This window comes from Solanum stenotomum, chromosome 9 (genome assembly GCF_019186545.1).
Source record: "Solanum stenotomum isolate F172 chromosome 9, ASM1918654v1, whole genome shotgun sequence".
NCBI classification, from domain to species: Eukaryota; Viridiplantae; Streptophyta; class Magnoliopsida; order Solanales; family Solanaceae; genus Solanum; species Solanum stenotomum.
The window spans coordinates 13,570,356-13,593,750 of NC_064290.1; the positions used below are offsets into that span (position 1 = coordinate 13,570,356).

Genomic DNA, 23,395 nt, shown 5'->3' on the forward strand with positions numbered 1-23,395 from the left:
TTGGACTTGAATCCAAAACCTATTTCAACTTGGACTCCTACTCATACTCGACTTCCTTTTCTGCATAGAACTTGGAAGCTCACGTGGTATGCTCTTTTTTTCCTACTTTGTGTAGTTTTCCTATTTGATTGGGCTTTGATTTATTTCCTTCTTGAATCTTTATTCACACTACTTCCTTCTTTGCTTATGCTTCCTACTTTGATTATGCTTCCTACTTCGCTTAGGATTTCTTTAAGGAAACCTTTTTGCACTGCTTTCTTGTCGAATAAGCAACCCTTCCACCGCTTTATAACTTCTAATTTGCGTGGTTGACGTTCTCCTTATCCCAGTCGAATTCAGTCAGAAAGGAACATGTCGGTGCAACCGGTTCCTTTCATATGTTCCTCTATTTGTCAATAATCAAAATCTTTCTCGATCTAACATGTATAATTCGCAGGTTTTTATAATTCGCGAGTACATTTGTATAATTTCATTATTTTTGTATACACTCGAAATAACGAATTTATACAATTACAAACATCAGAAGTGTAAATAGTTATACAAATTATGAATTATACAAAAGTTATACAAATTATATTCTACAAATTCCGAATTATACAAACGTGCGAATTATACAAAACTAAAAAACGGAGCCGCATAATTATAGCTAAAAGCAGGTCGCGAATTGTAATTAAGATAAACTATAGCTATATTAAGTAATTAACTAGTATATAATTGCTTATGCACGTAATTTTGTAATTACATAAAAATATCGCTATACAATAAGACATGGGCTTTCCTTGAAAGTTCTTGGATAATCTCATTTAGCCATGTCTTATCGATGAGGCTAACCAAAAAATGATATTTGTAATATTAGCTGATCAAAAAGTGAAATTACCCCATATATATTAAATCATTTATTTTTCTAAAATTATATGGGGTGTTTTATTTTGGTTGCCCTATTTAACTACTTAACTAGTATTTATTTTGTATTAATAAAAAAATATTAGGTAACTTTCAGGAAAAAGTGCAGGACTTCTTTTTCTCTTCTTCATCTTCTATATTATGTGCCTGATATTTCAGGTAAATTTAACGTGTGTTTCAATCATGTATAATTGAGCACAAACATACATAGAAAAGTTTAAAGGGTACTAAATGGATTTGATAAATTTATTGTTGTTTTGACTAATTGATTGATTGAATTTTTTTACGATACATGAAACATATGTTTCAAATTTGAGCTTACTCGGAGTATATTTGAGTTTTGAAATTTTAAGAAGAAAACAGGTATTTTGGGGGGCAAAAAATCTGCAAACGCACATGACTGATATTTTAGCCAATTTTAATATGAGTTTCAATCATATATGATTGAGCGCAAACATATATGAAAAACTAAAAGGGTGTTGACTTAATTTGGTAAATTTATTGTTGTTTTAACAAATCAATGATTGACATTTGTTCATAATGATTTATGAAATTTATGTTTAAAATTTGAGCTTATTTGAGTGTAGAAATGTTGATATTCGAAAAATAATCACAACCATAACAATAACAACAACAAAAATTGACAAAACAAATTCAGATACAGATGATTAAAATGTAAGCAAATTTTACATGCAAATCAGACGTAAATTTTCAACTTTAATCATATACGTCTGAATTGTTTTCAAAATGGATAAGCTCATGATTTTTTTTACAAAAGCTGTATAAGTTAAATGGCCACTCTAAATTATGCTACTAAATTCAAAATAAAGCTTATAAACTTCGAACATTTTATCATCATATGTTCTTTGGCAATTTACTAAAGCTTCTGCATAGTTATATTAGTGACACTATAACCAAAAGAAGTTACACCTGAGGCCCAATAGTGATATGATAGATTTAGATATATATTTTGTAATTGTTTCCATCTCAATTGTATTGAATATAAATTTACTTGGTACAATTCAATATTTTTTCGACATTTTTCATAAAATACAAAAAAACTTTTCTAATTTTTTATATGACTATAATTAGATTCGATTAAATTCACTTTATTAGTTAATTAATTCAATTGATTTTGAGAATTATTTTCACATCCTTAATTTTTGTCATCATTCATTCCCTCATTATAATTGAAAAGACTTTAGAAATGGTCCAAGTTAGACAAGTGGTTGTAGTTAATATTCCATATCTATATCACAAGGACTTTATGACAAAGTTTCTACTACGTAACTTGGAACTGTTAATAGTGGACGATGTTAACATGACTAGAATCTCACTATAGTGGGACAATGAGGGTGTTGAATGACGGATCGATGGATTTAAATTTGGAATATGTTAAAATACGCTAAGTTAATAAATAAGTTATTGATGGTTTAAAAGTTATTGGGTTGAATAAATAGAATTGATATGAGCGAAAAAAATCGAGATATAACTCAATCCATCTAATTTTTACTAAAATTTAAATTCTTTGTTGTTTCCTTATAATTTGGTACATAGCATAATTTTTTCGTTATAGTATGACTATATACAACATACCAAATAAAAAATAGTTTCACAAAATATTTAGACAGAGTTTCTCGTGTGTCAATCTAAATTGTACATCAACCAGTTTTAAAATGACTGAATTAAACAAGGCAAAACTGATTTTTAAAAGTTAAATGCCTATTCAAACATAATATTAATTTCCAATTTTTTAAAACTTAATTTAAAATACTATGTTTCTTCAAATATCATATCCAAATGCCTACCTAAATTATGAGATGTTTTTGCCATTTTTTAAGATCTCTAATGTATGGCGCAGCCTGGGGCTAATACAACTTATGTAAAGAGAAATATTAATATCCTCCATTTGCATTTTCTATTTCACCTCAATGTACCATTTGATTTATCACAATTCACAAGTGTCTTATGATTTGATCATCATGTATTGTAGTGTCAATGAAATACCTTCACATTTAATCGAGAAACATTTTTTCCTTATGAATTTTGTGCATACAAATCTAAATTAATTAGTTGGATCAGTAAATTTTAAATATATATAATTATATCTAAAAAAAAAATTACCATATACCACACTAGTTCAATTTTGTCAACTTACGAAACTACGATTGAACAACTCCAGAATCTACGTGTTATACACATATTTATAGTAATAGTACACTCGACGAAGACCATAGGTCTTAAGGACTGGCAAATCAAAAGGAGGAATAAGTATTATATAAAAAAAAATTATTAGAAAATTTTGAAACCTCTTTGTCTTCGTCTTCTTCTTGGAGCAGCATCTTTCACCCTCTTTGTCTTCCTGTTGGAGCAACAATTTTTCAAACCATCCATGAAGCAGAGGACAGAGGCTACCTCATCATTCATCATCATTCCCATAACGAATTCATTAAAGAATTTTGAAAAATTATTTCTCCCTTGTTTTTTTCATCTTGTTGAACTTTATATGTATAATTATCATCCCTCTAAATAATATATTACTCCCAGTATAGTCTCATTCATAGTTGGTTTGTCGTATTTGATCCGATCTAGTTGAATACTTCAATTAATTCATAATCTATTTAAACTTTTAATTCTCTGGTTTCGTTATGATCACATTAAAATTCAATTGTCCTTCGAAAAATACCTGCTTTATTTAAAAAAAAGCGACGGACTAAGAGATGCCGTCCATCACTTTTTAATTAAAATAATTATTTTTAAAATTATTTTACAAAAAGCGACGGACTGCATCTCTTAGTCCGTCGCTTGTTATTAAAAATAATTATTTATAAATTAAACAATAACCACGCTGTCCGTCGTTTTAGTTTATTTTATTTTATTAATTAGTTTTTTAAAAAAGCGACGGACGGCATCTCTTAGTCCGTCGCTTTTTGGTCAAAATANAATTAATGGCGACGGCTACGAGGAAAGTTGGGGGTTATGTGTCTACCTCTACTTCATGGATTCCTTTAAAGAATTGCTCCAAAAAGAAAGACGAATAGGGTGGGGTGGGTATTAAATTTGGGTCATTTGTGTTTAGTTGGATTTGGGTCATGGGAATGTAGTATGGGTCGGACAGGTTGGAAAAAAAATGGTGAGTTGGGGTTTTATTTTATCCAATAGGAACACGCCACATAATAAACAATACTAATAATAATAATTTTAAAAAAATTGTTAAGTTTTAAGGGTAAAAATAGGCCAAAAAGGTGGATTGAGGGGTATTTTTAGCCCTATAGATGAATAGAGGGTATATTTAAACCTTTTTGAATAGTTGGAGGTTATTTTTGACCCTTTTCCTAAAAAAAAAAATGTTTTATACCCACTAGTTCTAAAAATTATCAAGAATATCCATAAGTTTGTATTATCATTTTGATAAAATTAGATTAGTAGCTTAGTTAGTTTAAGTGTACATTGTTCATTCGCAGAATTAGTTAGTTAGTTAGGAATCACAAGTTTACCATTTTCAGCATAGTTAGTCGGTTGAGTTTGTTAGAAGTGTTAGACTCCATCAGTGTGTGTATATACACATACATTGTATTGATTACAGTTAGTTTTTCATTCTCAATAATATCTTTTATTTTCTCTTTGATTGTTGATGAAGGCTCAACCTCCATTTTAATGGAGGAAACTTATCGTTTCTCAGCTTATGGTGCTGGTTTCATCATGGTATCAGAGCAAGGAGATTCCTGCTCCTCTCTTTCGTCGTGAGTATTGTATTGAGTTTGATTTGCCCTCATTTCTATTATCAATTTTCTTCTCCTTGTTTTTTTGGGACGATCTCACTATCGTTCCTTCTGTATTGATTCGAGTTAACTCATTGTGAGTTCATCTTCTTAATTCGTCTATAACTGCATTCTTCTTCACAATCATCTTCATTTTCTTCTACGGATGAAGTTCCAACTGATGTGGCTGCCACCAACACTTCAACTCGATTAGATTTCAATAGTCCCTTCTATCTGCATCCCTCAAAAAATGCAGGTTCTACTTTACTTTCTGCTGTCTTTGACGGAATTAGCTATAGTTCATGGAGACGAGTAGTTCTTAGGGCTTTATCTGTTAAGAGTAAAACTGGATTCATCAATGGAAAAATCGTGATACCAAGTCCTACAGATCCAACCTTCATGCAGTGGGAAAGGTGTGACGACATGGTGACCTCCTGGATCTTAAATTCTCTCTCACCGGATCTGCAAGATAGCTTGCAATACGTTAACAATGCCAAGGAACTTTGGGAGGAATTGGAGGATAGATATGACCAGACTAATGGTTGCAAACTCTATCAACCGTAGAAGGAGATAAATGATCTTGTGCAAAGCTCTTTGGTTGTCACTAGTTATTACACTAAGGTGAAGAAACTGTGGGAGGAAATGAACACTCTTGATGTTAATTCTCAATGCACTTGTGTGTGTATTTGTGGTGGCAAAACCAAGATGCATAAGGCTGAGCAAGATCGAAGACTTATACATTTTTTATGGGCCTAAATGAGGTGTATACTGTTATACGTGGAATATCCTCATGATGTCTAGTCAGCCAACTATGGCACAAGCATTTGTCATTTTGTCACAAGAGGAAAGACAGAGGGAAATAAAGCCCCTCAGTCACATGGTTTTGGAATCCACCTCACTAAATGCCTCTGTATCACCTCAACACAATGCATGATCCAAAAGTTTCAATACAAACTACAGTTCTTATAGAGGAGATACATGAAGAGGTGCAGGCAATTCCAACACCAATATTTTTAGGGGAAATTCCAGCACTGGCAACAGGTCAAACTTGTTTTTTGAATACTGCAAACGAACTGGGCATACCAAATACAGGTGATACAAGCTCCATGGTTATCCAACTAACACAAGAACCCCAAGAGGAATAGGTTCAGGAGCATCCTACCACATGACCTACACAAAAAACACTCTCACAAACCTTAGAACACTGCCTTATCATTTTTTAATCACCTTACCAAACAAATACAAAGTTAAAGTGACTGAAATTGGTGATGTTTGCTTGAATTCAACACTGACTCTGTACAAAGTATTGCTTATACCTAGCTTCAAGTTCAATTTAATATCAGTTCATTGCTTAGATGTTCAACTCAAATGAATAGTTAGCTTTAACAGTTTTTCTTGCTTACTGCAGGGCCCTTCTCTAAAGAGCCCTCTGGCACTTGGTAAGGCAAGAAATGGTCTGTATTTTTTCTGTCCAAAGTGTCACAATTGTCCACCTACAAATGGTAATGTTGTTTCTCATAACAGATGTAAACATGTTTCTCTTTTAAACTACTGCAAGAAAGTTTTAGTTGGAAGTGAATGCCAAGCTTCACCACCAAATGTAAGATACTCTCATGAAATCAATAAAGAAGTTTGTTCTATTGATCCTATTTCATGTTCTGTTGTTGATTCTTTCCCTGATGTTAATATTACTCATAGTCATGATACTGAATTCTTATGGCATGCTAGATTATGACATGTACCTTTCGTAAAAATGATGAGTATATCTACCATTCCCCTAAAATTTTCCAACAAACAACCCTTTATTTGTACAATATGTCATGGCTAGACAAACTAGAATGCCATTCCCAAAGAGTACAATTGCAACCAACTCAATGTTTGAGTTGTTTCACATTAACTTATGGAGACCATACCATGTACCAACACATGATGGATATCACTACTTTTTAACCGTGGTGGATGATTACAGTAGATCAACCTGGACACAACTGCATAGATGCAAAAGCAATGCACTTCAAACTATAAAAGCTTTCATATCCCTCATAGAAAATCAGTTTCATACCAAATTGAAAACCATCCGATCTGATAATGGTCTGGAATTCACAAGCACTGAGGCAACCTGTTTCTTTCAAGAAAAGGGCATAATACACCAAAAATCATGTCCTTACACACCACAACAAAATGGTGTGGTGGAAAGGAAGCATAAGTACCTTCTTGAGACAGCAAGGGCACTTTTGTTTCAGTCAAAACTACCCATGAAATATTGGGAGGAATGTGTCTTAACTGCCACCTATCTGATTAATAGACTACCTACAAAACTCCTACAAAACAAATCGCCATATGAACTGTTATATCAAAAGAAACCAACCTACTCCCACTTTATAAGTTTTGGATGCCTTTGCTTTCCAACTACCTTGAAATCCCTTAAGGACAAATTTGAGCCAAGAACAACACCCCACATTTTTATTGGATACCCTTTTAATACAAAAGACTACAAGGTCTTAGATCTGGCTGCTAAGAGAATTCATGTGTCCAGAGATGTCCTTTTTCATGAAACTATTTTTCCTTTTGTCATTGCTCCTGTTGATTCTAGTTTTAATTTTGTCTTGCAGTTCCTTGTACATCATTTTGATATGTCTGATATGTTACCTTGCATGTCTAGTAAAACAAATAACTTTGTTGATGTTGAAATGTTGAATTCTAACACATTGGTTGAAGTCACTTGTGATCATGTTCCCATAATTAACAATGAACCTATCACTGAACCTACTGTCATTATACCTCATGTTGGACCCACTGTTTCTGCCATTGGTGATGCTCTTTTTGTACCTAGAAGAACAACTAGGTCCCTTCACCCCTTAAACTAATTGAAAGATTACACCTACTCATTACCCAACCTACATCGTTCTCCACCCATTCCTAATGTTTAAGATCCACAACACTCACTCACATCATTCATATCTCACCTTGATCATGTATGTTTCACTACACTGTGTCCTGATAGCCAGGAGTTAATCAATAATGTTTCACATGATATTGAACCCTCCTCTTATGAAGAGGCAATCCTTTTAGTATCACATGTTGCAACCAAATTGACACAAAACAGTTGATGAAAACAAGCATGTGCAGGAATCAATTAAAGAAGAGACCATCACTACCATTCCCTCAGTGGCTAAAGTGGCAATTTGATAATGATCAGTCTAAGATGTCTGAAATAAATAAAAAGTTATGTAAGCAAACCATACAGTATTGAATTGTTTGGTGTTAAAGAATGATGCAGATAATTAGAACAAATCATGATTTTCTGGAGTAGCAGATGAGTATGATGTCGATTCCTCACTCGTGCTTTTATCAACATTAAAAATCATACCAAGTGATTCATCATGCACATATTCCACTGTTGAAATGACAGTTTTAAGAAAGTCTATCGGAATCATAAAGGTACCGACAAAATCATGAATTGTCATTATACATTGGAAAAAGATTCAGCTATAATTTCTTGAAAAGTTATTCCACAATATGAACTACCTTCCAAGAAACATCCACATATGCGATTGTTAGGCTCTTTATCAAGATTTCGCCTTTTGTTTGTTGAAGTAATTTTGACAAGCTACCTAGCCTAAGCGATCTTTCTTCACTGCAACCTTCTGCATCCAGACTTGAGAGAGCACGGTTATCATTGAAATCACTAGCAACTGCTTCAATGCCTACATGGTTCATCAGCGGTCTCCTTCGAGTTTATATCGGTTCCAAGCACACCTTAAATGAATATTGACAAATAAAAATGTGAAATTGAAATTAATTCACAAATACAAAGGAGTGATCTTCCACTTTCTTTTTTCTTTTTAGGCAGAACCAACCAGTAAGATATCACTTATTTAATACACCAAGGAACCTGCTTAATCAGACACAAATTAAGTATGTAGACCAACAAAACCTCAAGTTTTCCATTATGGGGTGTGCTATTTAGGCTACAGACAATCATGATTTACGAATTAATCTAACTACTAATCAATTGCCTAATGACCAATAACCCATAAACAAATAGAAGCGGCACTAATGAATAAATGGGTAACAACTACAAGGAATATGCTAGAAAAACTACCAAATACGCCCATCAATTCATTTGACCATGAGTAACAAAATTCTGGAACAACAACTACATAAAACTTAATTTTTTTTCTTTAAAGTAAAGTACATAAAATTCAATTTTTATCCTAACATACTTTGTAATCCACTTCTCACAAAGAGGAAAATCTATATTTTTCACTTCTTTTTTTGCTTAGGTATAAGAAACACACCAGTTAGTCTTTAAACAACCGACTTTAGTCATCAATCTCATTTTTCCAAGTTTGAGAAAATTTCATGTAGTTAATACTTATTAGACTTGCATCTAACCTTTCTTGTAAATTAGAAGTGCGCTATAACACTAAAAGCATAAACAAGCTCAACTTAGAACAGAAGTTGTGTCTACTTTTGTTTTTTGTTTTTTTGGAAAAAAGTAATAAATCCAACAGTAAAAGAAGCAAAATAACACACCCAGATACAAGAAGTATATCAAATGTAGACAACCTTACAAACGATATATTTTTTATGAATAAATCCAATCTTCTATACATATATAAGAACCTAGTGAGTGCACAAAAAATAAATAAGGGATGAGGAACTATTCTTCAAGTGTGCAAAATTCTTCTCTACTTCATCAAAAACTTTGTCAGGAACAATCTTATGTTTTGCATTGTTTCCCCGTCTTCTAAAAATCAAGCAAAACATTGTTTCTTTCACACTACTTGACATCATCAACCCTTCACCATAGATTCCAATATTTCCCTTTCTAAAACCAAATTAAGTATAAAGGTGTAAAGTATAGACATGGTACTTACTGGAATAATTGCATATGCTATCCAGAGTCTGTAATGTTCTTGAGCTGTGATCTTGAGTCGTGATCCTCAATTTCTCATCTGCCTATTCAATTTAAATTTTCGTATGATAAACCATTTTTTTCACAAACTTGAGCAACTATTTCTCATATACCTTTGGAGTTGCTTGTGAAGACTTTCATAATATTGCAGCACAAGCTTCAGGGCTAGTTAAAGAAGCATAGACATTGTTGATATATAGAAAAGATCAAGATATTCACGGAAACAATGCAAGAAGTGTTAAAACAACAACTAGAAAACCCATGCCCCAACCTATGTACAATGTGCCCTAACATATCAAAATATTTAAGCTAACACAACATGTTTTGGGTTTATATAGTAAGTTGAGAGTTCATATAATACTTATATCTCCACATGCACAAAAATTATATTTGAACTTGAACTTCTTATTCTTCAGACTGTCACATGCCTGATAAGTATCAAATAAATTTATGGAAGAAGTACAAATGACCCAGACTTACCTAGCAACATAAAATGCTGAGTTTTCCAACATTAACCACTTGTTTGCACATCCAATGGCAAGTGTTTTGCCTGAACCGCCTTCATTAGTTACAATTGTTATGATTGGAACTTTCAGCTCAAACATTGCCCTTAAATTGGGGGCTATTGGCTCACCCTACATGAAAATATTAGAGGTGATCATAGATTCTACATGACCAAATGTAATCTAATAACACAATATTTGAAAGTCAAGGTAAAGACTCACACCTGACCTAACTCTTCAAATCTTAAATCAGCAAAAATCACTGGAGTGGTCAACAAATGTAACAATAGGAAAGACACGATAATCAACATATCTCATCATTCTCAAAGCCTTTCTTTAGCTGCAAGGCTAAGATTTAGTAGTTATCAATTCATCTTTTTACAAAACTAACCTTGAGGTATCAAATTAAACAATATTCTTTTCAAACAACTGAACGCTACATAGACTCTCCAAAAATCTGATAACTTGAGCAAAAATCAAATTGGGAACATGTTGAGAGGTTATGAGAAACAACTTCAGCCTAACTTGTTGCTAAATTAATGAAAAAAGCAGTTCAATTTAACATGTTATTAACCACAAAACAGATTACTTGAAATGCTTAATGATAGGAATTCGTAAAATAATGCTATGAATGATAATTTGTGAAGCATACCTATAAGGGGTTGTCATTGCAAAGTTGATTACCAATTAAGAGATAACTTCTACCTTCAATGCTCCCAATATCACTCACTATGGTCGCATCATCATAGCCAACACGATCTCTATGGAGCTCTACCCACTTCATGCATAACATAGGATTAAGATTCCTCGAGTTGCATTGTCAAAAAAACTACTAATAAATCTAATGAACAGAAAAAAAAAATCAACAGGCATTTCTTCTCCATCATATTTAGTATATGATCTTGAACCGTTGGTCACAATATGCCATATGTATCAAATGGAACAGAGAAGTATTGGTCAAATAATCATATTTGCATATGTATCACCATAATAAGCTAATTTCCTTTACATAATGAACAATACTATAAGTAAGCAGACAAATTACCATAAGTTGGTAATACACAAGGAAAACAAACTTCAAATTTACCTCTTTAGAACCAGAGTAGTTCAAAACTAGCATAAAGTATGATAAACATACATACATATACAACCAACAACTTATTGTAAGAGTCAGGTGAATTTTTATATTCAAAATATGAATTTTTACTTAAATATTAGTTACTTCAATGTTTTTCATCTCAAACAAAATGTTAAAAAATTGAATCATTAAAATAAGAAATGAAATTAAGAACATGAGCAGATGAAATAAAATAACAGAGGATTATCAAAGAGATCAACGCATGCAATGTTAACATGAGAGGTGGTACCATTCACTAATGAGGGTATGAGATAATACCAAGTTATGGTACAATTCAAAGTATTCAAGGAATTTAAAAGGAGTGCACGAAATCCAAATTTTATTTAAAATTGTAAGCGAAGTATGATTTTTTCTAGCTTAGACATTTTTTCAAACACCTGATGTACGTCAGAAATCTTTCAACATAAAAACTACATATGCATACTCCAAATCTTGCTACAAGTGAAAAATATTTAAAATTAGAAGAATGATCATACCAATTAAGTGTATAGCAATTTACATGTTGGAACAAGTGGTTGTGACCTTAGACCTTAGTCTCTTGGTGTGGACTCATAGGTCAATGAAGCAATTGACTACTAACTTGGATAAGTTGTGATGTTGTGATGTTGTGCTCGTCTTAGTGAAGAACATACACATAGAGCAGGTTCAATTTCAGTATATTGCTGGTTGAGCATCCTCTGAAGAAATAGAAATATCTGTAAACTACAACATTAAAAAGAAGAATTAACAAAATGAAGTAGAGATTAATCCAAAAAATGTATCTTATGCTCTTTAATTTTCCAGCTTTGCCAATTTTTGTGGCATTGTTTTCATCAGAATGTCATTGTTGCAAAAAATAAAAATAAAAAATTCATCACTTTGGTTAGCAACCAAATCCAAACTCACAACGCAACTATTTTCAAACAAATTGTAAACTCCATCGCACCCTTTCTTTGAGCTCTAGATCCATTAACCAAATTCCCCAAATAACAACAAATTAGCGAAAGGATGCACTATAATTTTGATTTTTCATGAAAAATAAAAATAAAGAATTGGGCAAAAAATAAAAATTGAACAGACCTAACGTGTAACCCGCTATGAAGATGAAGAGAATCAAATAGTCCTTCAGTGTGAAGAGCAAGAGACCATTTTTGAAAGTGCATAGTTAGGTTGAAAGAAAAATAGAGATAAAGAGTTATGGATGTTTCTGGACATATCTCGTTGTCTAGGTTGCGGAAGAGATTTTTTTCTAGCTTGGTAATTAGAATATCATCATGTGAAATGAAATTAATATAAGTTCTTGATCGTTCTTGGCTTCTTGTTGATGTTTGAATCCATGATTGGAATTGGGGTTTGGAGAGATTGGTGAGGAAGAAGTGAAAAAGTGAGACGAATGGGAAAGAAACAAGAGTTCGCCGTTTGCTCTAATTCATTTTACTATTGAATAATGGGTATATTTACAGGTTTGCCCTTGGTCATCCTAGGCTTCATATTTCTATATAATAGATAGAAATATATATATATATATATATATATATATATATGAAAAAATCTCATGCACTATAAATTTGAAAAAAAATATTTATGTAACTATTATGGAAAAATTACCCAAATACACATCTTATTTTACCATATCTCTTAAATTCTCTACCATTTAAAAAATTCCAAAAATCCCCTCGGGATACATCACTTCCCTCTCGTTGGTACATCTCTATCCCACTGGGATACATCCCTCCCCTCTCGGATACATCCATCCCCTCTCAAATACAGTCCCATATGTATCCGAATCCTATCCCCTTTCTAATGCATTCCTCCCCTCTCGATTACATCTCTTCCATATGTATCTGGAAGTCCTATCCCCTCTCTGATACATCCCTCTCATCTCAGATACATCCCTCGCCTATGTATCCGGATGTCTACTGATGTATTCCGAAGTTTAGTGATGTATCCGAAATTCATAAATTTTAAGAGACTTTTGTAATTTGAAAAAGAGTAGGGAAATAATGTAATTAGCTCGTAACACTATATATGAGATATATGTAAATTATACAAAAAATATAGTATAGTTTTTTAACTTATATAATGTCGGGATCGATGTAACAATTAAGAAATGGAATAGTTTTTAGATAACTGTAGCATCATTTCTTATTTTATTTTAGTATTCCTTACTCTCTTTTTTTGTAATATAGTATTCCTTAGTAAAAGAAAGGAGTGATCTCTTCTTCGTGTATATCTTAGTCTTTGGTAGCGTTGCTTCTATTTCTTTTTTGGAAAAATTAGGTGGTTAAGCAAACTTATACTATTTAATTACTCATCATAGCTATAGTTTGTTATAATTACTACTCGCGACTAACATTAACCATTAATTACGTGGACTGACTTTGAGTTTGTATAAATACACGTTTGTATATGTGTAATTCGCCACATTTATATAAACAATTCTTTGTTTGATTTGTATTTATATACATACAATGGTTTGTATTTGTATATGATAATGATTTCCTTTGGATTTTCAATTTTGTCATCATATATATTCAATTTTGTAGTGTATAACTTTTTAAAGTTTGTATAAGCGTGTAGTTTTCGGATTTTGTACAATATAATTTATATAATATATTTTGTATAATTTTTTCATATGTTTATGTTTGTATCAACTCGTTATTTCGAGTTTTATTATATTTGTATAATTCTAGACTTTATATTACTCAATTATACAAAAACATGTGAATTATACAAACGTACCTGCGAATTATACAAATTATTGTCCTCTCTCACTCGCCTCTCTTCTCCCTCTCCCAATCTCGCTCACCTCTCTCCTCAGTCTCTCAATCCGCTGGCCTCTCTCCTCCCTCTCCAATATCTCTCCATAATATACAAATACATATGTATAATATACAATTATCTAACTGATATACGTATACATTTCACCTCTCTCCCACTCTCTGCCCTCTCTCGCTCGCCTCTCTCCTCCCTCACCCAATCTCGCTCACCACTCTCCTCCCTATAACATGTAGCTATGAATTGTAATTTGCAAAGTATAGCTATGGAGCGTAAATAGACTATTTTTGAGTAGCTATATGCGAAAGTTCCTCTTCTTTTCAAGTGTGGTAGTCAAATCCTTATGGATTACCTAAATGTTGACCCCAGGCCCAATTGTGATGATGGATATTTTGCAACTGTTTTCATCACAAATTGTATCGAATATAAATTTATTTGGTACAATTTGATACTTTAAAAAAAATAAATATTTCATAAAATATAAAAATCTAATCTAATTCTCGGTATTATCATAAAAATATATTGTCAAACCTATAATTTTTTATTTAAGAAATCTAATAATCAATTCGATTAAATTTGCTTCAGTCAATTCAATTGCTTTTGAGAATTATTTTCACACCCCTAATTTTTGTCATCATTCATTCCCTTATTAAAGTTGAAAAGACTTGAGAAATGGTCCAAGTTAGACAAGTGGTTGTAGTTAATATTCCATATAACTATATCACAAGGACTTTATAACGAAGTTTTTACTACGTAACTTGGAAGTGTCACTATTGAGCGATGCTAACAGGAATATCAAATAGAGGGGATGATTTCAATTTGAGATATGTTAAAATAGACAAATTAATAAACAAGTTGGTTAGTGATGCGCCCAAAAGTTATTTGGTTATTCACAACCAAATTTCTTTTTTTATAATTCTAAAGTTATATACATATTCAAATATAATTTTGATTTCTAATTTTTCTAAACTTAATTTCAAATACTATTTTTCTTTCGATATCATGTCCAAATGACTACCTAAATCATGAGATGTTCCACCATTTTTGGATCTCTAATGAATAGTGTCCTTGGGATAATACAAGAGAGAGATTATTATCCTCCATTTGCATTTTCAATTTCATAGTTTTTGGCCAGAAACATCTCTCAACTATACTCTATGTTTAAACCACATCCTTGCACTATCACAATGAACAAAAAAACATCCCTCAATTATCTTAAAAATGGCAAGATTCATCCTTTAATTAGTTTTTGTCAAAAAAACTAACGATTGATCAACCAACAAATCCCCTATTTTGTTTGCTCCCATTCTTCTCTTAGCTTATAGTAGTAATAGACAATCCTAACTAAATTGAATGAGCTAGGAAGAGAGGTTTGCATCCTCAACTTCACAGTAGCAGCCAGGATGTCCCGTAAAAAATGAGCAAAATATTTCAAGTAAAATATTTTTCGCTCTATATAATTACTGATCAGATAAGCAACGAAATATTATAAGAAAAAAATGTATAATTTTCTCTTTATTTCCTAGACAATGAGGGAATTTAAAGTATGAAGGTAGTTTATTTTTATTTTATTTTTGTTGATAAACACTAGTTACTGTATTTTTAAAAATATAAAAGTAACATATTCAGATATTACATAAAAAAATAATTTTTTTATTTCAATTTATGTGATGTTTTTCGCTTCTTAAGATACAAACTATGTGAACTTTTTATAAATATTTTACTATGTATTTTTCATCATATTCACTTGAGAAGAATTACAACTTTAATATGTGAAAAACGCCACATATTTATCCATAGTTAATTTTAGCTTCATTTACATGAAAGGAAATGAATTTAACCATTAGTTTCTATCAAGAAAAAAGATGGAAGGGTGAATTTGACCATTTTTAGGATAGTTAAGGGATGTTTTTTGCTCATTGTGGTAGTAAAAGAATGTTGTTTAAATTTAGAGTGTATTTGAGGGATGTTTTTAGCCAAAAACTCTTCAATTTCACCTCAATGTACCATTTGATTTATCACAGCAAGTGTCTTATTATTTTATTATGTATTAGAGTGTTAAGGGATGTGGATCATGTGGCGAGTTCGATGAGATACCTTCACATTTAATTGAGGGACATTTTTAATAAATTTTATATTATGTAAATTTAAATTAGTTGAATTGATAATTTTTGAATTTATATAATTAGATAAAAAAAATTATCATGCACCATACTAGTTCAATTTTGTCAACTTACTAACTATGATTGAACAACTGTAGTCTAGAATCTACGTGCTATACACATTTATTATAGCTGGTATAGACAATGAATGTCATCAAGTATCATTTTAAAAATGTTTGAGAAATTTTCACAGAGACTAGAAATAACAATTGAGATAGGGTAGAATAGAATAAAACCTTAATAAGAGGGTGTTGTCTCCTATATTCAGGTTAGAAAAAAAAACAGATTGAACAACTGTAGTCTAGAATCTATGTGCTATACACATTTATTATAGTTTGTATAGACAACGAATGTCTCATGTGATTCATCATCACGTATCATTTTAAAAATGTTTTGAGTAATTTTCACTGCATAGACTAGAAATAACAATTGAGATAGGGTATGATAGGATAAAACCTTAATAAGAGGGCGTTGTCTCCTGTATTCAGGTTAGAAAAAAAACAGATTGAACAATTGTAGTCTAGAATCTATGTGATTTACACATTTATTATAGCTTGTATAGACAACGAATGTCTTATGTGATTTATCATCACATATCATTTTGAAAATGTTTTGAGTAATTTTCACTGCAGAGACTAAAAATAACAATTGAGATAGGATAGGATAGGATAGGATAAAACCTTAATAAAAGGGTGTTGTCTTCTGTATTCAGGTTAGGAAAAAAACAGGTTGGGAAATTTATTTGGTACAATTTGTATAGTAAAATATGGGAGCCACAATTTAATCTCCTTATCATTAAAAATATCGTTGTTATTGGCTGGATGAGTACACCACTAAAATAAAATCTTGAAAAGAATACAAATTCTATTTTACTTACTTTTCTAACTTGTCTACTTCCCTCATTCTTGGGACACGTGTTCCCAACTTAAGTTGTAAGGCTAACTATTTTCTCTTTTCAACACTTTGATACCTTTTACTCCCTTACCCAAATTGATAAATATATAATTAAATCCGCCCTAAAAGAAAAAGAGTAATATTTTAAAACAAATACTAGTTATTTACTAGTAATATATTTTTAAATTGATTTCATATGATTTAGTATATATTATTATAAATATTATTTTTTGTTGAAACTTTTTAAGTTAGAGTTAAAGATTTAAGTTGATTATAGTTGTTTGAATGTACTTTTTCCAAAAAAGTAAATATGATTAAATATGACTGTTTTCATGAAAAAAAAATTATGATAAAATTTTAAAAAGAAAAATATAATGAAATTGATAATAAAATTTTGAATGTTTTTCAAATTCCAAATACGGCTTTAATCATATCTGAAATTTTCTTGACTAAACATTGATTTTCAATTTTTTTTTAAAAAAAAATCATGATCAAACTGCTATATTAATATTCGTACGAGGTGGTCCTACTATATTGGAAAAATTCAGCTCAATTTTTATGCTCATCCTCGCCATCAACATTAATTGTCAATTTAAGAAGCATTCACTTTACACTTGTATCATTTTTATTTGATTACATTTTTGTGGATATTATATTCCATGAAAAGTAGAACAAACTATTAAATGCAAAATATCTACCCGAACGTCAAATACTTCAAGTCCTAGGATAGGCTAGACGCATTTCTGAGAAANATTTGTTGTTGCGATACTAAACTTTCATGAGGACCTATTACCTCCTTAGACTATATAATACCGTATTTTAAGCATATATATTTGCCCATATGGACATAAAAAATAATGTAAAATTATAAATAGTAATGTGTCTACGTGGGCACATATATACCTTTAAAATACACTATTAAATAGTTCAGGGGGTAAAAAATACGGTATTAAATAGTCTAGGAAGGTAATAGGTCCTTATGAAAGTTTAGTATCGCAACAACAAATCCGACTAAAATTGAGATATTTTTCAGACTTTTATCCCAAATTATTAAATGCAAAATATCTACCCGAACGTCAAATACTTCAAGTCCTAGGATAGGCTAGACGCATTTCTAAGAAATTGCCTCCAAGTAGCCTAGTTTACGATTTTCGGTCGAATCAGAATTTTCATTAACCTTATGAATTCGATCTCATATGTTTTTAGTATTGAATTTATTATATTTTTTAACTCATGAATTAATATTTATTACTTTATTATAATTTTTATAATAATATATTTATAAAATTATACTCACATCAAAAATATTAAGTTCAGATAAACACATTACCTTTTTTTCTTTAGATTGTTTATTTTTGTGATCAAGTCAAAATTTAACGTTTCATTATTAATAGCCGAACTATTGGGTGGGTTACAAGACAACAATGGAAAATGTGAGTAAATCTTCCAAATAATGAGAAAATAATATCTAAGTCACATCATATATAGTTTGTCTTCATGAGGAGAGTGAATAGGAATTTAAATATTCTTCATTAAATAAATTCGTTATTTTTTTTCTCCTCAATGTACGTACCATTTTTTTTATTTATTTGAAGTATCTTATGTGGTTATTATGCACCACAAAAGTTAAATATTGTCAACTAACTAAATATGATTATAACTCAAGAATCCATAGGATAGCATAGCTAGGAGGCCGGTTTGTTTCATAAATAAGGTGATTTTATTTTCTTTTTGGTTAAATAAGGTTTTGAAATTGTGTTTGTTGATAGTTTTTGCCAAGAAAGTTTACTTTAAAACTCAAGCATAGTATGCTGAAATTTAAATATTGCTACAAATGAACCTCCAACATAATGTGTTGAAAGTGAAACTTTACCAATATACTAAGGAGCTCGTGTTGTTTTCCCTATGGCTCATGAAGTATCAAACGCAAAGGTTTAAAAGTTTGTTGAAGTGCTAAATCTATTATCGAAAGTCCTCAAAATTGGCATTGTTGCTAATAACTGTTTATGAAAAAAATACTTTTAAAATAGCTTTTTAGAAAAAATGCTTTTAAAAAAAAGCAATTTATTTTTGGCTAATTCATTTGAAAAGTGTTTTTTATAAGCAAATTGTGTTTGTTAAAAAAAACTGCTTTTGAGAGTCAAATTACGATAAAGGGTGAGTATAATGTACTTCAAATTATAGAGAGAAACTAGTTTAAACATCTATTATAAAAAATTAAATTAAATTCATATACAAATTTTCAATCAATATTATATATTTTTTAAAGGGTTGTAATCTTTAATTGTTATTTTTTTCTTTTTTCTAATCTTGCAAAAACATTGTTGTTACTTTTTTTTTCTCATTCTGCAAAATAATAAATAAAATAATAATACATAAACGTAAATAAAATATAAAATTTATTATATAAAAATAAAAAATAAAATTACTAAATGAAATTTACCCAAACATATGATATATGTTAATTAGTTAATAACTTATATATATATTATAGGGATATTTTAGTCCCGAAAAAAAATAATTTTCTGCTTATGCTTTTTTAAGAAGCAGAAATTTTTAGTTTTTCCGCAACAACATAAAAACTGCTTCTGCTTCCATTAAAAGATAGTTTTACAGGTTCGTCAAACACCTAATTTTTTAAAAAAATGTATTTTTCTCAAAATAAGTATTTCTGGACTCAACATCAATGTCAAACAGACTCTAAAGACTTATAGAATATGCTTTAGTACTCCTTTTTTTCACACATATATATAATTTGTGATTAAGCACTTTATATTTAATAGCTTGATTTATTTCAATAAGTTTTTAAAATACATTAATAAATGCACGTTTAAAAAAATTGAGTAATTTGAATCTCGTATTGTATATCAAAATATTGCGCAGGATAATTTTTTATATTAAAAAAATGGAAAAGGGTTAAAATTGCCCCCGAACTATATGAAATAGACCATTTATACCCTTCGTTACATTTTGGGATCAAAAATGCCCCTATTGTTATCCTAAGAGACCACAAATACCCTCAAGAGTTAACACCCCAAATTCTTGTTGACATGGCAAGCCACGTGGGACTAATCCTTCCACCTAAGCGTTGCCAACTAGGATTCACTACAAAAGAACTAGACCTTTAGCGGCAACAGCAGTCGCCACAAAAGCCCAGAAAATCGTCACTAAAAGTTTTTAACATTAAATTCTAATTTTGTGTTTTTTTCTTCATTGTTTTTAAAAAATCAAATATGATATCGATTAAGTAGGAGTTTGAAGACACTATATGTTTTATTTTTATGTCATATGTAAATGTATAAAATGTACAATGATGCATTATATATATATATAGTAGGAAATTGAATCGAGAAGTAATTTTGATTATTTTTCGTAATAATATTGGATGTTTTTAATATGGATATTGCAAGTTATTTATTTTAGAAAATTAGGTCGCAATCAAAAATTAATTATCATATTTTTTTGTTGAAAAAATAGGTTTTACTAGCGAATGGTTGTTGGAGCCTTAGTCGCCACTAAAAATCACTCATAACCTTTAGTGGCAATATTTTGGGATTTTGTGGCGACTTTGTCGCCACTAAAAGTCAAGTTCTTTTGTAGTGATCTTAGTTGACAATGCTTAGGTGGAGGGATTAGTCCCATGTGGCTTGCCACGTCACTAAAAAATTGGGGTGTTANACGTTTAAAAAAATTGAGTAATTTGAATCTCGTATTCTATATCAAAATATTGCTCGGGATAATCGAACAAACATAATACTCCTATTACATATTAAAAAATAAAGAGCAAAAAATGGAAAGAAAAAAAAAGGGGGACAAAACAGAGTGGGGTAGGACAAGTTTTTATATTAAAAAAATAGTACTAAACAGGATAGAGTAATAATACATATCAAAATTTTTACCCTTTCCCGTTCCATCAATTGCCATCCCTAGCAAAGACTAGCTTCAATAGGTTTAGGAGGTATATATTCTTCTTCTTCATGGATTGAGATGGATAAACAAATTAAATGTTTTTTTATAGAAATTTGTTGAGGGTGTAGTTCTAGCCGCAATCTATTTGACAATAGTAAAGATTTTTGTTGGAGAATTTTTTTGTGTCGAGACATAGATTTTGCAGAAAAAATTATAGACAGAAGATGCAAGCTATTGAAGATTATGTGAAAAAGGTGAGCAAATTTGTTTTGTCAGAATTTCAAGCCAAGGAGGAGATTTGTTGGGTGTTTGTCCTGAGTTTCTTATCATGATTGGGTCTTCTTTTTAGAAAAGGAAAACATGTAATCTCTATATTTGACTAGTTTTTTTTTCTTGTAGAAAAAAGTTTATGATTCTATAAATAGAGGCTCATTCGTTCTAACATAAACGTAGTCCTAGGGGCTTTTATAGTTTTGTCTACGGTGAGAATTTGTGGACACAAATGATACGTTATCACTTGACCTCTTTGTATTCCAAGTGAATTTGAGTGAGGTTAATTCTCTCAATATTTTGTACTCTCATATTTATGTAGTGAATTGTTCATCTCTTTTTGTGTACGTAGGTCGATTGATCGAACTACGTTAAATCTTTATGTACTATGGTATATTTCTCATTTGACTTTTTTTCCATGGTCTTTCAGAGTTTGTTTTGCTACCTTCCGCATGACACTTAATTATTTCGACCCTAACTATTCATGTTATATAATACAAATATAGTTTATAGACGGTAAATATCTTATATGATTGACCAACTGTCATATTACTTTTGAAAAATTATCGTCAAATATTATTTTTTAAAATGTTTGAGTAATTTTCACACTGAAGACTAAAGGCCCGTTTGGCCATGCGATATGGTATCATGATATGGAATCATGATATGGTATCATGATATGGAATCATGATATGGTATCATGATATGGAATCATGAGATGAAATTGAAGTTTTGTTTGGACATGCGATATGAAATTTTTGTGTTGTATATTTTCTCATAAACATAAAAATTCCATAAGTTGTAAAACTATTAAAATAGCCCCAATTGTTTATTCAATCTTATCAAATACACAAAAATTTATAAAATCGCACAATAAATTATTACAAAGTTATTTGTTCTCCACTTAAGTAATTGTTTCATCTAACTTTAATTTAATAAAAAAAATTGAACATAAATTGTAGTATACTAGTCTTTAATATAATCCTCCCACATAGTATGGACAATTTTCTTACGTTGAACTTGCATTTCTCGATCACGTGACCGAGAAGACGAACCAACATTGTTACTTTGAGCCATTTGTTGGTCAATATCATCCGCAACTATATTTTCATGCTCATAGACCATAAATATTTCATCACTTTAATAATCGGTTGGTGTGAGTTAAAGTGACTATATGTTGGTGAGAATAATAAATTTTAAAAAGTAATGATGTGATTATAAATTTTATTGACATATGAAATAAATGGTTAATTAGTAGACATAAATGTGAGGTTGTTTTAACAAAATATAAACTTGTGGATCAATTTTTGTATTAAAATATCTCAAATCATGATATGGAATTGTAATTCCATATCATAGTTTTTGAAGAATATGAAATCACATCTCATGATAAGGAATCATGAGATGGAATCAGCGTAAAATCACATGTCAAAACACTGATTCCATCTCACAATACCATATTGTGATATGGTATCACATGGCCAAACACCTACTAACTATCAATAGGCGTTGGGGTATATATTCTTCTTCTTCTTCTGTTAAAGATAGCTTTATTATTGGCTGGATCAGAACGCCACTTATAATCTTTGAAAGAGCATAAATTCTATTTTACTATTGTCCGTCCTTAATTACTTGTCCACTTTTGAATAAACACATCTATTAAGAAAATAATTATTGACATAGTGAGTTTAGAATTTATTATTTTATCCCTATTAATTATGAAGTAGATGAATTAAAAACTTAAGATTTTCAAAAAATTTACTTTTTTCAAAGTAATTAATTGAGGGTATAATAAGTAAAAAAAACTATTTTTTCTTAATTTGTTAAAATGAACAAATAATTAGAAACAAATAAAAAATTAAAAATAAATAAGTAATTAGGGACAACGAGAATACTTTTCCAACATGTCTACTTCCATCATTCTTGGGCCACATGTTCCCTAGTTAACTTGTCTACTTTCAATTAAGGTTATCTTTTACTCCCTCAATCAACTTGACCATATTCAAAAAAATAATACTGTATTTTAAAAAGAATAGTCATTTGTCATCCTAGAGTAGATTTTATAGAGTACTCACTTTGTTTCAATTTATATAATTCAATTTTCTTTTTAGTTAGTCCAAAAAAAAAGAAGATATATTTTAAAATATTTATTTTATTTTTAATGAAATGATTTGTAG

General features: G+C 30.5%; 1 protein-coding gene and 1 long non-coding RNA gene across 2 annotated transcripts in view; one reads left to right on the forward strand and one right to left on the reverse strand.

Annotated features, from left to right (window-relative positions):
* The window catches only part of LOC125876254 (zinc transporter 5-like), a 624,828-nt gene that overhangs the window by 566,788 nt on the left and 34,645 nt on the right, over positions 1–23,395 (forward strand). The gene's annotated exons all lie outside the window — the stretch shown is intronic.
* LOC125876262 (uncharacterized) lies at positions 7,965–10,199 on the reverse strand. Its single transcript, XR_007447479.1, has 3 exons — positions 10,066–10,199; positions 9,548–9,750; positions 7,965–8,423 (listed from the first exon to the last, which is right to left on the reverse strand). It is a non-coding gene; the product is annotated as an uncharacterized LOC125876262 (long non-coding RNA).